Source organism: Chiloscyllium plagiosum, chromosome 3 (genome assembly GCF_004010195.1).
Source record: "Chiloscyllium plagiosum isolate BGI_BamShark_2017 chromosome 3, ASM401019v2, whole genome shotgun sequence".
Classification (NCBI taxonomy): domain Eukaryota; kingdom Metazoa; phylum Chordata; class Chondrichthyes; order Orectolobiformes; family Hemiscylliidae; genus Chiloscyllium; species Chiloscyllium plagiosum.
This window is the reverse complement of record NC_057712.1, coordinates 21,911,439-21,924,939: the sequence shown is the minus strand read 5'-3', so window position 1 is coordinate 21,924,939 and position 13,501 is coordinate 21,911,439.

Here is a 13,501-nt window from a genome sequence, read left to right as displayed (position 1 = left end):
TAACCATTCCTGTCCCTGCTCTACCCGTCTCTCTGAAATAGCCACAACATCAAAATCCCAGGTACCAACCCACCTTATTCCAGATGTTCCGGGCGTTAAAATAGACACACTTCAAGCCAACTTCTTGCTTGCTTGCTGGTGCCTTTTTGCAACCTTTAAACCTTATTTCTAACCTCCCTACTCTCAAACTCCTGTATAGTCGAACTACAATTTAGGTTCCCATCCCCCTGTTGAATTAGTTTAAACCCATTCAAAGAGCATTAGCAAATATCCCCCCCCAGGATATTGGTACCACTCTGATTCAGGTGAAGACTGTCTTGTTTGTAGATGTCCCACCTACCCCAGAAAGATCCCCAATTATCCAGGAATCCAAAACCCTCCCTCCTGCACCATCCCAGTAGCCATGTGTTCAACTCCTCTCTCTCCCTATTCCTCGCCTTGCTAGTACATGACACAGGCAACAAACCAGAGGTAACAACGGTGTTTGTTCTCGCTCTAAACTTTCACATTAGCTCCCTGAATTTCTGCCTTAAATCCTCATCTCTCTTCTTACCTATGTCATGGTGCCGATGTGGACCACGACTTGGGGCTGCTCCCCCTCCCCCTCAAGAATTCCAAAAACACGATCAGAGACATGACGAACCCTGGCACCTGGGAGGTAACACACCAACCGTGAGTCTCTCTCGTTCCCAAAGAACCTCCTATCTGTCCCCCTAACTATGGATTCCCCAATGCTTAATGGTCTGCTTCTCTCCTCCTTCCCTTCTAAGCAACAGGGACAGACTCTGTACCAGAGACCTCTGCCCCATTGTTTACCCTTGGTAAGTCATCCCCCCCCAACAGTATCCAAAACGTTATACATATTGTTGAGGGGAATGGCCACAGGGGACCCCTGCACTTTCTGCCAGTTCCCTTTCCGTCTCCTGACGGTAACCCATCTACCTTCTACTTATACCTGAGGTGTGACTACCTCCCTGTAACTCATCTCAATAGACCAAATGATCTAAAGTTCATCCAGCTCCAGCTCCAGCTCTCTAACATGGTTTTCAAGGAGGTGGAATTGGGTGCACTTGCCACAACTGCCCTAACCTCCATTCCCACTATTCTAAATTCCTAATGAGATTACTGAAAAACTAAAACTAAAAAAAACTAGTCATATTTTGTCATCATTACTAACATGCCCCATCAAAGCCAAGGCAGTGCTGCCTGTCAATGAGTTTCTCCCTCTTACTCCCCCTTTCATCTTGCCTCCCTTTTATGATGAGCTGCTCCCTTTCACAATTAACCCCCCTGCACCCCAGTATTCTCAATCTGCATTATTGAGTTCCCTAGCTTCCATCTTATAGCAGTGGCCTCTGACAACACCACCTTGACATTCTGAGAAAACCCTTGGACTGACTGGCACCCACCCACACGACTGACCTAGAGAGAAGAGCCCTGACTGATGAATGATTGTATGCCTGACTGATATTGGTGCAACTTCCAAACTGTGCACTGTGACTAATTGCACTAAACCTGCAGGACTGACCATTGTTGACTCTCCAAACTTTAGCAAACCATAGCACTGACCAACTCAAGCAGCTGACTGACCACGTTCGAACTTCTGGACTGGAAACCCTGATTAACTACACTTTCAAATTGGAAATTGCTGCCAGCTATTTTTTATCCAGAGGTTGGGAGATTGGGAAACTCCATCTGCATAAGGTGAATTAGAATAATAATGGATGCTCATCCATTCAAATGGGCCTCTCGCCATTCACTATCAAAATTATCATCTCATCTTACCGTTCAACACTTGGTTTTGAATTGGCTTTTCTCTTCTCAATGTCAAGAATCTCATTTCTGCTGTTCTCACCCTAATTTCCTCACTGACTCATCAGTATCCACATCATTCAGGGACTGAAAAGATTTCAGCCCATGTTCTTGCTCCAATAATCCTGTAATTATATACCTCTAAAAACAAAAACAGAGATTGCAGGAGAGAGTCATCAGATCTGGTAGCATCTGTGAAGAGAGAAATAGAATTAACCTTTATATGTCTCTAGTAACTTCAACGTGAGGTTGTCTGTAGAATTGTTTAGTAAATTATGCCAACACAACTTTAAAGTTAGTTTACCATTGGGTAAAACATTGCTTGTGTTGGTCAATTTGAATGGATCACATTATCAGATAAGCAAATATTAAGCCATTTGTTATTCTTATTGAATAATCCACACATTGGAAACACATTGAATAGAATTGTAAACAGGCAACTAGGTCAATACAACACAACAGTGGTGATTAATATGCTGAACATTATGAATTTAAACACAATCTTTATGTTTGTTTCTGTTGTTAATAAAATCAAAGTAGGAATGGACAATTAAATCTTTGAGACATTCAAAATATGCATTGGTTAAAAAAGCATTGCAAACCCATGACTGCCACTTGAAGATAATTATTGTTTTCAGTCTGTTTTATGAGCACACTGTACCATCTCTTGTTTATGTGGCCTATGGGTGTCAATGCTTACATGCTTGGATGGTGCTCCCTTTTACTCAGCTGTCAATATCCTTGGTCTCTAGCATCCCGAGTTCATCCTTAATTTATAATAAGTCTCTTTGATTCCATTTAATACTTTCATACTCTATATTCAGACATAGTTGTTTATACATGTCATTGAATACAGTTTTTCTCACATTATATTTTACATTATGCTCTCCCCAGCCTCCCACGAACCTGCCCTGCTCATTCCCACACTTCATCCTCCCCTAGCTAGGACACAAGGCTTGCGAGCTTTTATTGGGCAAACTGTACAGTTGGTACTAGCCACCCACGCCTTGGGATCGGAAATGCATCGAATGCAATTATAAACAGGCAACCAGGTCAATAAAATACAATAGTGGTGATTAATACTTTGAATATTATCAGAATTTGTTGTATTTGTTTCTATTGTTAATACAATCAAAGTAGGAATGGAAAATTAAGTCTTTGACACATTCGAAATAGGCATTGGTTGAAAAAGCATTGCTAACCCATCACTGTAACTGAAGGAGGCTTTTTCGTGCCAATAAAGTAACCACTTAAGGGCTCAATGGGTCTATACTATTGTGGGTAAAATACTGAGGTAGTCAGACAAGCAAAGTCAAAAAACATTCAGGACACAGTTGCCATGTCAACCAATTTTATGGCCTCACCACCTCTGGGGTGAAGTAAAATTCTGGGTGTGGTGATTGTTAAACAGCAAGAAGGAAGATGTAAACAGGCTTCACTGGAATGGGCAGACATGAGGCAATAACAATTTAATTTGTCTATATGTGAGGTTGTATCTGCAATAATCCTGAAACATAAGAGCATGGAAGGATGTGAATCAAGAAAGGCATCTAGAGTTCTCTGAAAACAATAGTACAGATAGACAAGGCCATGAAAAGGCTCAACAGTATTTTAAGTTTTCTAAGCAGGGAGGTAGAGTAGAAGACAGCTAGAGTTAGCCACTTAATCTATATTTATTAGAGCCTATCTGGGATTGATCTAAACTTAAGTATTCCAACTCATCCTTGACAGCCTCTCACAGTCTACCTTTCATAGCCTTGAGCTAATTGATAACTCTAAAGCAAATCAAGTCATGACTGAGCGTAGCATGTGTGGAGTGTTTGGAGATTGGCAAGTTGAGGAAATCTCAATAGCTTTTTGAAGCTCTAAATTTATTTGCATTAAACATTTAATGAATTGGATTTAATTAAAAGTTATTGCTTAAATTCAACAGCCAAGGGCTTAAGCAAAGTTACACAAACTATCCCGTGTGGAACATCTGTAGTTGTTTCATTAAGGAAGCTCGTCTGAACTGTTTGTAGTGGAATTTGAATGGGTTAGTTTTAGGACTCCTACTATTCCTTATTTATACTTATGACCTAGATCTTGGTGCACAGAGGACAGTTTCAAAGTTCAGAAATGATACAAAATTTTGAAGCATTACAAGGACAGTCTGTGACTTCAAAAGAGTACTGACAAGTTGGTGGAGAGGCAGGTAAGTGACAGGATGGAGTTCAATTCAGATGAGTGTTAGCTGATACATTTTGTTAGCAGGACGACAGAGAGCCTATAAAAACGGAAGGTACTAATATAATTGGTGCACACGAGCAGAGAGACATGGATGTATATGAGCATAACTAATTAATGGTAGCAGAATACGTGAAGACAGCAATTAATAGAAAGTAAAATATTTTAGCCCCTATTAACAGGGGCTTAGACAATGTGAGAGATTATGTTGAACCTATTTAAGGCATCAGTTGGATATCAGCAATGATACTGTGTTTACTTCTGAATACCGAACAATAAGAAGGACATGAATGCATTGGAGAGAGTTCAGAAGAGACATATAAGGATGCTCCCACCAATGGGAAACCACAGTTATGAAGATCAATTGGAGAAGTTGGGATTGTTTTCTTTGGAGATGAGAATGATAAGATGGATTTGATAGATGCTTTCAAAATCGTGAAAGGCCTGGATAGAATATTTAGGGAATTATTGTTTGAGTGGCTTCAATCCAGCACAGAAAAAAAAAATCTTCTGCCCATTATGTCTGAACGAGTCAAAAACAAGCAGCTAACTCTGCTAATCCAATTTTCCAGCCCTTGGCACTGTATGTCTTGCTGAAACTTTATTGCTGGAACAGCACAGCAGGTCAGGCAGCATCTAGGGAACAGAAGATTCGACGTTTTGGGCACATGCCCTTCTTCAGGAAGAAGAAGGGCATGTGCCCGAAACGTCGAATCTTCTGTTCCCTAGATGCTGCCTGACCTGCTGTGCTGTTCCAGCAATAAAGTTTCAGCTTTGATCTCCAGCGTCTGCAGACCTCACTTTCTCCACTGTATGTCTTGGCATCACCTCCCTTCCCATCCCCCGACTCCCTTCCCAGCCCTTCCCTCTCCCTTCCATTCCTCTGATCGACCCTTCCTTCCCGCTACCAACCGGATTCATTCCTTCCATTGACCAACCAGGTCATACCCTCTACCTATGTTCACCTATCCCTACCTCACCACCCCAACTCCTCCCTGGCCCTTTATCTGCAGCTCTCCTTACACCCACCTCCAGTCCTGAAATGTTGATTTCTCCGCCTCCTGATGCTGCCTGACTTGCTGTGTTTTTCCAGCCTCCTGCTTGTCTGCCTTGGATTCTAGCATCTGCAGGGTTTTTTTGTCTCTACCATGCTTATAGAGTCCCACCACCATATTGGTAAAAAGATTTGCCTCACAACCCCTCTAAACTTTCTGGCCCCTTACTCATTGATCCTTCCACCAAGGGAGAAGTTGATTACTCCCTGCCTCTCCAAGTGCAAATTAATTCTGTCTGTCCCTCAACATTGCTTCAAGTAGTTTCCCTACCACTGATGTTAGACTGACTGGCCTACAGTTTCCTGGTTTATCCCTTTCTCCCTTATTGAATAATACCGCGTAGCCTGTCTCCAGTCTTCTGGCTCCTCTCTTATGGTTAGAGAAGAATTGAAAATCATTGCCAGTGTCCCTGCTACTGCATCCATTACCTCACTCAATGGATGACTATTTAAATAATGTGCCTTGTTGGGGAAAGTTGGTAGGAGGATGACACCAAGTCATAATGCTCATTTGGAGAGCAAGTGAGGACACGATGGGCCTCTTTCTGAACCATTGTGTTTCTGTGAGGTCTACTTCATCCATCACCCCTGTGGTCTCTGGTCTGCATTAGGCAAGGTAATGCTTTGAATTAACCTTTTTAATTCTTGTTAATAAATCTCTCTATGGTCCCTCTGACCAACCCTCTGAGACATTTACTTTCCTTCAACTCTGATTTTTAAAAACATTTCAGACTTTAACTACTGTTCTAGTGTTTGTGACCTACTTTAAACCGTAATGCTATTGTTGCCTCTGCCTGTGTGAGCATCAGAAGTTAAAAAAATAGGAACAAGAATAAGGCTATCAACCCCTTAAGTCTATTCGATCACTCAATAGGATTATAGCTGCTCTGGTGTGGCCTTCACTCCAGTTTTGTATCTGTCCCCCATTACCCTTGATTCTCTTATGAATCAAAATACTGACTGATCGGTGTTGCAATAAAATGAACCTTTGTTTCAATCAATAAACAATGGAAGGTACAAATTAGGACTGTACTGTGTAAACTGATGTTCAGTTGCTCTTAGTTAAAACTGTGCAGAGTTTCTTGCAGATTATTTTTTTGTGTTTTTCCCAATTTTAATCAGGTTGATCGTGCTTCTAATTGGTGCTGAAGGTACTGAGCTACTAAGGGGATTGTGGTATTCTTCATGGAGGCTCTTCTAAGAGGCACATTCTGGGAAGAGACAGGATATCAAAAGCAAAAAGGCAATAGAGGTGCCAGGTCAAACAAAAAGAGGAATGATCAATGGTATTCATCTCCTCCGAGAGAACTACAGCAATATAGCTGCTGTTGTCTAAACATCAGTGCATAGTGAAGGCTTCAAATCTCTAGGGAGGCAGTGGCAGCAAATAGAATCCATCCTGAACAAGACCTGTAGCCAGCTATTGTAGATAATGCAGTGTTACCTAGAATCAAAGAAACTACAGTACTGAAATTCTTTGCCTTTAGATCTCTCCAAGGCACAATTGAAAAACACGGAAGGACATTAAAACAAGAAAGAAGGTGCTGAGCAGAGAATGGTTCCATGGTTGAGGTACTTTATTTGTATAGCTATGTTGCAGAAGATTAGGCTGTTCTGCTTGGAGAAGAGATTTGACAGAAAAAGTCATTAGGGAGCTGGGCAGAGTGTATCAAGATAAAAATAATTCTATTGAATGAAAGGGTTGAAAACCAGAGAGCACTAATTTAATATGATTGGCAAAAGAAGTGATGGCAATGGACAAAAATATTTTCACACAGCGAGTACTTAGGATTTCGAAAACACTGCCTAGAATGCGGCAGAGATAAATTCAATTGAGTCTGTCACAAGGGAATTAGATCAGTTTCTGAAAAAGAAGAGAGAATGTGGAAAAGGCACTGATCTTATTGAGAGCCAGCAGAGATCAACATGGCAAATGGCCTCCTTCTGTGCTGCAACCATTAACTGATTCTGTTTCAACAACATCACTTAAGCTGTAGCATACATTTACATTAAGTAAGTCACTGGTGCCTCCTTTTCGACAGAAAAAAGTCAAGGTTTGCTGCACTGACATTAAGAAACAACAGACTATGCCTAGGGTTGAAACAGATTGCAGGATTTCCCTTTATCTGAGGACTTATTGGCTACCACCTTGATACTCTTTGGGTTTTTTCAAGTGACCTCATAACCTTAATGAATTTCAAGGACTTCCAGTCCATCATTGAATCGCCAGTAATTTATTGTACAGTCTGTTCATTTGCCTGGCAGTTGCCAAGAAAAATTTCTATTATGTCCTCTCTTTCCCATTCCTGCACTGAACAGTTGGCTGCATTGTGACAAAGCCTTTCTCTTGTATACTTTGAAACACAACAATACAACTTTACTAAAATTGAAACAAATGTCAACTGAAACCGAGATATTAATGCTACATTATGAATAAGCATGGCACAGTGCTTGTCAGAAGGCAAATGGAAATGAGGAACAGTAGTGTTGTGAGTAGTGAGGCTGCTTAGATATGGAGCAGAGAATAATTGACCTGAGAGGCAACACTTTTTCCCCTATTATTCATGAGTAGTCATATAAGTTAAAGATTTTTTGGAAGCCTGTAAAGTACCCAATTCACCTCTTCTTTTAGATTCAAGTGTACAAAAAACATGGACTGGGATCTGTACTTAACAAAAATTACTATCCATTACAAATAAATTGACTTTAGCTAGGATTAAACAATTATGAACTGTTGACATAAAATTCTACTAGTTAACACTCTAACGCACCCTTATAGAACTACCCTTCGTATGTATACAAACAAACGAAAGACACAAAAACAGTGGTGTAATTGTTGGAAGAAAGATCAAGCAGGCAGTTCATTGGTTTTTGTCCATAAGTTTCACTAAGATGATACTTTTTGGTTGCCAGTATTTGCTGATCATTGATCGATTTCTCTGTTCTCCAGGTTTTATCACTGCTGTGCATGAAGCGCAGGGTGACTGGTTCACAAATTATACATTCTCTGACTCACTGATTTGAAGTCACCACTTACAAGTGGTGAGGGAAAATAAATTGTCTTTCTTCAGGCTTCACACACATCATTTACTGCATCTGCTTCACCCGATGTGGCCTCCTCTATATTGGGGAGACAGGCCGCCTACTTGCGGAACGTTTCAGAGAACACCTCTGGGACACCCGGACCAACCAACCCAACCACCCCGTGGCTCAACACTTCAACTCCCCCTCCCACTCCACCAAGGACATGCAGGTCCTTGGACTCCTCCACCGCCAGACTGACCTCTATGCCCCTATCCCCACTCCGGCCTATCACCCTCACCGTAACCTCCTTCCACCTATCGCATTTCCAACGCCCCTCCCCCAAGTCCCTCCTCCCTACCTTTTATCTTAGCCTGCTGGATACACTTTCCTCACTCCTGAAGAAGGGCTTATGCCCAAAACGTCGATTCTCCTGCTTCTTGGATGCTGCCTGACCTGCTGCGCTTTTCCAGCAAAACATTTTCAGCTTTTTTCAGGCTTTAGGCATGTTTTAACTGCAAGGAGAAAGGTAACAACTCCTTTCCAGAGGTCCAAAGGCTTCTGCCCATATCTTTCATACAAAAGCTGTTCAGCTACTGGGAATCACTCACATAGTTGTTAGTAGACAGAAGGCCTTTGTCACCAATGACAAAGCCACGGCCTTCATTGCTCAGTTCTTTGAGTCATGTTGAGGCTGTACAAGACATTGGTGATGCCTCTTCTGGAATACTGTGTTAGTTCTGGTTACCCAGTTGTAGGAAGGATTTTATTAAGCTGGAGAGGGTTCAGAAGACATTTACCAGGATGTTGCTGGGATGGAAGGTTTGAGTTATAAAGAAAGACTGGATGGACTGAGACTTTTTTCACTGGAGCATAGGCGGATGAGAGGCAGCTTGATAGAAGTTTATAAAATAATGACAGATGTAGACAGAGTTCAGCTCAGCGAGCAAACCTACACCCTAAATCTCAACCTGAGCTACAAACCTTCACAAACCTTGCATAGACAGAGTTAATGGTAGTGATCTTTTCACTAGGATGAGGGATTTCAAGACTAGAGGTCAATTTTTTTAAGGTGAGAGGAGAGGGGCAAATCTTTTACGCAGAGCATGGTTCACATGTGGAATGAACTCCCTGAGAACGTGGTAGCTGTAAGTACAATTACAGCGTTTAGAAGATATTTAGATAAGCACATGAATATGAAAGGTTTGGAGGGATATTGGCCAGGGGCAGGCAGGTGGGACTAGTTTAGTTGAGATTATGTTTGGTATGGACTGGTTCAACTGAAGGATGTTTTTCCATGTTGTACGATTCTATTCCTCTATGATTCTATGATCAGTCACCATTCTACAAACCAATCAGCTACTTGTTACAGGTCAGATCTCATTATTCATATACCCCCTGTTGCCACATGCAATGAACTTTTCCTGACTGGTTGAACAAACAAAAATGTACAATTAGTGTTTGTAGCTTGCTTTTAAAACATGTGGCAGTCCTTTCCCCAATCCTTGATTATTAAAGTGGTCCTTTTCTCATTTCAGTCCACCATCAAAAGCACAGAAAAACAAAACAATGCTGTCTTCACACTTTGAATGAAGTTCTCTAACAATTATATATGAAAATAGTTATGAAGAAGGTTAATGTAGTTCTTACATTGGCTTCATCCATTCTATTGATGTTGCATAATGAGGACAAGGCATTCTATTCTAGCTTTCAGAGGGAGAAAATGTATCTGTACCCACTCCATAAGGTTCTAGTTATTATTTCTGACCAAATGTTGTTCCACTTTGTGCCATCATGCAATAAATCTTCTTAAATTCAGGAACAGTGCTTTTTTCAAGATAGTCTCTTTGTTATATGCTGTAACATTATTCACTAGTTAGGCCCAAGGAAAAGCAAAGTCAGAGAAGGACTGACGCCAACAAGCTACATCAAATAACTCTTACACAGTACCACATACTAGCAGAGGTCCAAGTCACCTGGGAAAATACCACAGTGACAAGTGATTAAAATTAACAGGAGATAAAAGCAAGGTTATTGAAAATTGTGAAGTGGAAATGGGTCAGAAATGAAAATGTAAGTTTCATCATAGAATAAGGTTATGAATAGTCAAATTCTTCCTACATTTACCATAATTATGTAAATAAAACTACCATTCTAGATTTATATAACACTCCCTTTTGGACAACACAGCAATCTGTTTACAATTGTTTTAAAACAGCTAGTTCTTCTATAATGTGTTGGTTCTGTTCCTGTGCGATACCATGATACAGAAAATCACACAATGGAAATCATGGGGCCAATGGGAAAAACAGGGTTGGGGCAAACCACCAAAAATATCAATTAAAAACCTCAACAAAAATAGTAGTTAGCCTAACACAAATGATAGTACAGTCTAAATAATTTTTAAAATCATATATTTTAATAAAATAATACACTAAAACATTAAAATCACTGACTACAGCACTGTAGCTTTCACGAAGCTCTCCACCAGAAAGCACATGTGCTGACTGACCAGGCGATGCCGATACGGAAGTCCAGTCCTCCTCAAGGTTCTCCCTGGTATGGAATAAAGTTCCTTCTAAAAGTAGGCTGCAATTCCCAGTTTCAAGTTCAGTTTAAAGGCTTGCAGGGCTGATTGCATTCCTGCTTTAGCTGAACACACTGAATTTGCATTTTGTAGACAGAGGATCCTGAGGCTGGGTTTTGTTGGTTAGCCAGTGCTGGGGATGGAATCATGTAACAGTGAATGGGAGTTCCTTTATGAATAAAAGCTCTGCAATTCACTCATTTCATTACGAGCAAATCGCATTTAATAAACAGCGTTATAGGAGAACTACCTGTGGTGTGGTAACATTAGTTACACTGATGGTTCTGGCAAATTGTCCACTAAATTGTGAATATTTTCCCCTTTGGTACTACAGGTAGTGGAATAAGAAAACAATACCAGGTTTTCATGAGAAATTGGACAGGCTTTTGCCAATGAAGGATTATTTGAAGTGCACAAGAGAAAATTGTGGATTTGGAACCTCAATGGACCAAGGTTTTCTCCTGCCTGAAACTGTTGTTACAATACTATTGGACACAACTGGACATTTGTATTACTCAGGTAGGAAAATAGTGTAAAAATACGAGATGAAGCAAATATTGAACCTTGTAACCATATTCAGAGATAGCAGATCTTCTAAACAATGGGACCATAAAATGACAGGGGCAGCTCGATTTATTTAAAAAAAAGATGAAATAAATAATGTAAGAATTGGAAACCAAAACAAGACATAAACATTCACTTGGAGAAGGATGCAGCTGATCAAGAAAGGGCTGAAAGGTTAACTACACTGCTGAGCCTCTGTAAAGAGTCAAGACAAATCGAGATGGGGTGGCACGGTGGTGCAGTGGTTAGCACTGTTGCCTCACAGCGCAAGAGACCAGGGTTCAATTCCCACCTCAGGCGACTGACTGTGTGGAGTTTGCACATTCTCCCCGTGTCTGCGTGGGTTTCCTCCGGGTGCTCTGCTTTCCTCCCACAGTCCAAAAATGTGCAGTTTAGGTGAATTGGCCATGCTAAATTGCCCGTAGTGTTAGGTGAAGGGGTGAAGTGTGTGGGTAGGTTGTGCTTCGGCGGGTTGGTGTGGACTTGTTAGGCCGAAGGGCCTATTTCCGCACTGTAAGTAATCTAATCGAATCTGAATCTGAGACCAGTTGAATAACCAGACAGAAAAGTATGATTGGGTTGTTGCTACATGACTCTGAAAGACTGACTATATTTCTGGTCAGCTCATCATAAGTATATATCTGCATTTGGGAGCTTGCAGAGACCAGCAGCAATGATTTAATTAACATCAATGGAAATCAATAATCAGAAAAGATGGGTGATCATCCAAGTTCAAACTTCGCAGTCTTGCTGGGTGTGAATATTTTAAGTTATGAAGAAAGCTTAAGAAAAATTGAGAGAAAGCAAAGGTTTTGAACTGATCTCATGAAAGTTTTGAAGATTATGGGGAAAAATGTCAAAATGTTTGCAGGCAAATTGTTGTGAGTTGTGAAAGCTTAAAATACCAGGAGTAGATATTTAAACATTGTATATATAGAGTTGGACGTTCAACCAGGTAGATGTTGAGGGTATAATAATATAGAATGCTGATGATTACTAAAGAAAGCATAACATGAAGCATTGGGATGCGTATACACATTGTGTCTTTTGTATAACTCTTATCAACCGCTAACTGTCAACTAGAGTTAGAAGCTGCTTTGTTAAAGATGAAATGTTCAGAAATGGAAAGAAATGGAGTTCAGTCATAAACTGCAGATTTTGACTGCAGATTCTGAATAAATGATCTGTGAACATGATAGTGCACAGCTCATGGGAAACAAATCAGTGAAAAGCTCTCACGTGATCGGAGGTGATTTGGTAATCTGATCAGGATGTTGTATGGGAGGGGATAACCAAACCCAGTCTGATCGACTGGAACTAGATACCAGAAGAACAAGCTTGTGTTGTACTTCTTCATAATCTGCGGTGGGAATGTGACTTGGGGCTAGTGTTCCTTTCAGGCAGGCAGAACAGTAATTTGGAGTTAAAGTTAAATGTCAGGTATAACAGAGAACTCTGCTTGCAGCAAACGGGTTCAAAGCATTTTCTTGCAACAGGAGTTGTTCAAAGAGTTGGCATACAGGGATCAGGTTTTAAAGAAGCAAAATCTCATAGCATGGACACCATTACAGGCTTGAGCGATTTGACAATGTGGCAGTGTCCACTGGTATAATTGTGCAATCTCACATCAGTTTCTGAAAGCTCGTGACAACTTTGAAAGGTAATGAAAAGTACGATTCTAAAGATAAATGCTTTTTGAGATATGGCATCACAGTTTATCGGTGCCAAACTGATTAGTCTTGACAGCTTCCTGCTTACAAACATTTTGCGAGTCTGGCATTTTTCCACACGGATGTTGCATGTTGTAATTTGCGGTTTCTTCCAACATTTTTTATTCATGCTCAAAGTAGTTTTGATGAGCAGGTAGATGGGAGGATATTAGTTCCCTTCACCCAAGTGAAAATCATGAAGTAGAACAGTTAAGTTTCATGTAGTAGGCTTGCCATTCTTTAAGGGTGATCTGATTGAAGCATTCAGTGTATTAACCAGAAATGAAAGGGTAGATAGAGATAAACTATTTCTGCTTGGGATATTATAACAAGGGAGTATGATCTGACAACTAGGGCCAAACTATTCAGGAGAGATGTTAAGAAGCACTTCTACACACAAAGGGTAGTAGATGTTTGGAACTCTCTTCCACAATTGGCCTTGGATGCTGGATTATTTGTTAATTTTAAATCTGAGATAGATAATGCTTTGTTGAACGAAGATATTAAAGGATATGGGGCCAAAGGCAA